Raw genomic sequence first — 4436 nt, forward strand, 5'->3', positions numbered from 1 at the left:
TAGTAGATTCTCCTTTTTAATTTTATAAGGGAGAGTCTCTTATTTATGATTCTCTAGATACTTTGTATTTGAGAGGAGTCCTCTCTTCTTAGGTGCGTAGTAATTCTAGGTTCCTCTTCTAGTATCAATAATGAGTTGATCATCATTGGTAAAATAACCAACTTATGAACCAAGTCTAATTAAGCTTCTACTAGTGATATAACAATATGTGTTGGTACTCGAGTCCTTATCTTATTTCTTTGTGCACTTAATTTTTGATACATTGTTGCTCGAAGTAAAACAAAACTTGAGAATAGCAAAAATAGTACTCATCAGGCAGAAGTACTTCTACAAGCATCCAAGAGAAGTTCATAGCATTTGAGGTATTCTCGACCGACCAAACTACTAAGCAAATTACTTCCCAACAGAATATTAAGAAAACTAAAACCTTATTTGATTAATTCAAATTCAGTGGCCAAGAGGCAAGATTCCCAAAAATATATATGCTTTGTTCAACTTACAAAAGGCTGGCATATCAACAATTCTAACAGGATGTAAAAATCACAAAAGTACAATCTAAAGTTTTCCATGTAAAAAAGAATGATCATCATGTGATTCCACATTTGGCTATGAGGCACATACAAAAGCCTGTGGAGCCTATCTGACAGAAAAATTCTGTACATTTCACTTGGGAATACTCCTACATAGTACAGGCACAAAACATAAGCTTTGTTTGAATAATTTCCAGATTCTACAAATATTAAACAGTTTCAGCATAGCAATCACAAACATGTCATGGAGAAGTCCTAAATTTCAATACCAGACAAGGATATGAGACCACACTAATAAATGAAAACTCAGCAAGTACTTGTTTGTGCACAATCCTTGTCCAAGCATTTAAGAACATAACATCAATGCGATAGTGGAGGATAGACTCCAGGGTATTGACTTGGAAAGACAACAAAAGTATATAGTTAACTGTAATTGGCATGCCAGGGGAGAGTAGGAAATTCACATCTTACAAGAATATTTACCTGGAGGATAGGAGTAACCCTATGGTGGATAAGGCAAAGGCGGATATGCAGGTGATGACTGAGGTGAAGGATAAGCAGCCGATTGAGGGTGATAAGGAGATGCTGGATGATATGCTGCTGGAGGGGGTGGGACTGTGGGATAAGGAGAAGCTGGATAAAATGCTGAAGGAGGCGAGGCTGTGGAATAAGGAGATGGTGCTGGATAGCCAGAAGGTGTTGGGTGAGAAGCTACATGTGGTGTTACATATGGAGTGCCTGATTGAGCATGACTTGAACCTCAACTACCCCTAATTCTTCACCCAACTTGAAGCCAACATGTGACCCAATTGTGTCTAGTATGCCTAAAGGTCTATAAGTCTCTTTGTAGAAAGAGCTGATCCATGACTCCGATTGGACAACCAGAAGTAGACAATTAATAGGGAGAAAGTTGAACAAAAAAATTTTCAACCCTTGTACAGAATATAGATATCTTATAAAAGCCTAAGTGCCATCTGCATCAGTTGGAACTTATAGACAGGTCTATGTTAATCAATAATGATGAAATGAAGAACTTTAGTGATGAATGTAAGGAATTACATCATAACCATACGTCCCAGACCTTGGTGTCGCAAATTGTCATATTAATGTCAAATGAAAGAGTGGAAGCACAATGTAGAAGATTGTCATAGATACAAGCAACAAAAGACACAAATTCAAACTAAGAAGGACCATAAACACAATTCTCGCCGCAAAAGAAAGACCATAGCAAATTCATCTAGAAATGAACTACGTAGCAGTTGTTTTTATCAATTTACTGGCCAAGAAGTATCATCAAATCCCTGTGAGAGAACCTTCTATAGTTGAACCCTAGAATTAAATTAAGTAATTTAAGGATTAACACTCAACTAACAAACTAAATAGATCATTCAATCAACTAAGCAACAATTCCAAATCAGTATTGCTATTGCACAGAACAATGTTGATCTCTCGCAACCTTCAATGAGTGAAAACACAAATTTCTCTTGAAACGTAGGGTTTTTTACGCCATCTAGCAGAACCAAAGCATGAATCTCATCAAAATTCACCAAAAATGAAAGTAACCCCATTCAATTTGTACCTGTACATGTACGAGTACGGAATTTAGAAATCCATTCGGTATCCTTCAATTTATTACAAGCAACACCTACAAAAATGAGAATTCAAAGCAAATAATGAAAAGTAATTCATAAAATCTCAGTATTTTTGCTATAGTTGAATGAAGTTCGTACCTGTTACTTCAAGGAGTTGGTCTTGGATGCCATATGGTATCGACATGGAAAGTAGAAGAAGACAAGGATGAGGAGGAATTTATGTTTAAAATTAGCTATAAAAAAAAAGGGGGTTTTTATTTTATAAAGAGAACAAATCAACCAATAGGAGGTTTCGTGTTCATTTCTTTGACTTATATAAAAAGAAAAACTAAGTTAATTTAAAAAAATTTATATGTTCATGTTTATTATTTATTATTATTTCTCAACACGTGCGATTGCATATGCCTCCCATATTAAGTAATATAAATCATAATTAAATTGAAGGTTAATGAGCAACAAATAATGTTATAATAAGTCACTCAATAAGTCACCATATTTAGTGTTATAATAAGTAGATATTCCCTCCGTTCATTTTTATATGTCATCCCTCTCTATAAATAGTTGGTCCATAATACTTGTCATTTCATAAAATCAATGCATAAATTATCATATTGTTCATTTTTTGCCCTTGTGAGTTATTAGTCTTGGGAACATACATTTGACCAACTTAGAAAAGCTAAGCAAATGATTAATGTTCATTGGTTAAATTAATTAATCAAAATATATTAATTCATATTCATTGATTGAAAACATGAGTTTCAAAAAAATTAAATAAAGGTAGAATAGTAAACTTACTTAGTTTCTTAATGCACGTGAAATCCAAAATGGTGACATATAAATAGAAACGGAGGGAGTACATTCTTATCAAAAAGTTTATAGAACCTAGGGAATATGAATAGGTAGTTTATGTATTAACTCAATGGACAGTCCATCCATTCAATGAATTTATAACAATAACTAAAGAATTAAATAGGAAGAAAAACTAGATTAAAGGAAATTGAATGGAGAAATGAAATGAGAAACAGAAGTAGCCCGTTATCAGAAGTCCAAAAGTCCATGTTAGATGGATATGTTCCATGTATGAAATTAATTAAATGAATTTAATTAGTAATAACTAACGAAAATTATAATGTCATAACTACATAATTAAAATGCAAATGCTAGATGATGAGTCCGAGATTTCGACTCATTTAGGGTTTTGTTTTGATAGTATAAGTGTCCTCAAATGCCTAATTTATGCTCTAAGCTGATGTTAAAGTATTGATTTGCAGCATTGAAGGATAAGGAGAAAGGCAAAGACACTACCGGGAAAAGAGGAACAAACAGGCTGAAGAAGTGAAGAAAAGTGATCCTGGTGATCACCAAGACCACTCGGCGAACTGCCGAGTGGATCTTTAGCTCGCCCAAAGTTCCAGCAGGCCAGCCTCGGGGAAGAACCAATTTGGCGACAGAAATAGGCAGTCGACGAATCGCCGAACGACTCTGCGACATCAACTTTGACCACCTAAAGTCACAGGACTGGAAGACTGATGACCAATGTAAATTGGCAATGGATGGGAGCGAAAGGCGGATTGACGACCTAGTTGGCGAGGTGCGACTTACTCCACCAAATGGTCTTTCAAGCCAAAAAGCTGGGCACGACAAATTGAAATTTAAAATGAAGAGAAAGGAGTTTTGATCCCCAAGTTTAATAGTTAGAGTTTTCTTTGAGTTTTTGAGTTTCCATTGTAGACTTTAAGGATTTTTAAGCTTAAATTTGAGGATTTGTAGGTGGATTTTTGAACTTAATCCATTTGGAGCATTGTAAAGGCTTGGAGACTTTTACTCAGTCGATGGCTAATCTAGTTGATAATTTCGTTTATTTTTTATGATGTTTAGCTAAAACCTCAATTCTTGGAGTGTGATCATGTGATTATGGGATGAATTAGCTTATGGGTATTGTTAATTACTGATTTAAATGCTTAATTGAAGTGGGTTTAATTGATAGTTGTGTTTTAATCTATGAATTGTAGTTGCAAATGCATTCTAACTTAAAATTATGAGCTTGCTTGAGAAAGAGGTTTTAGCATCAAAGATTTCGATTGATGATTGTATGTTATTGGGTTGATATGGGTTTAGCTTGAAAGAGTAAATCCTAAACTCGATTCTACCTATCTAGCTCGAGAGAGTAGATGAATTAAGGTTTTGGGCTGTTCTTATTGATATGCTTGTTGAAGTTCGAGATAACTCACTTAAGTCGTAGTAGTTGTTCGAGAGAAAACTATTACATCTATAGTCTGCCCTACCCACTAAGATTTAGCGATTCGTTAGTAAG

Source organism: Solanum tuberosum, unplaced genomic scaffold (genome assembly GCF_000226075.1).
Source record: "Solanum tuberosum cultivar DM 1-3 516 R44 unplaced genomic scaffold, SolTub_3.0 scf00564, whole genome shotgun sequence".
In the NCBI taxonomy this organism is placed as follows: domain Eukaryota; kingdom Viridiplantae; phylum Streptophyta; class Magnoliopsida; order Solanales; family Solanaceae; genus Solanum; species Solanum tuberosum.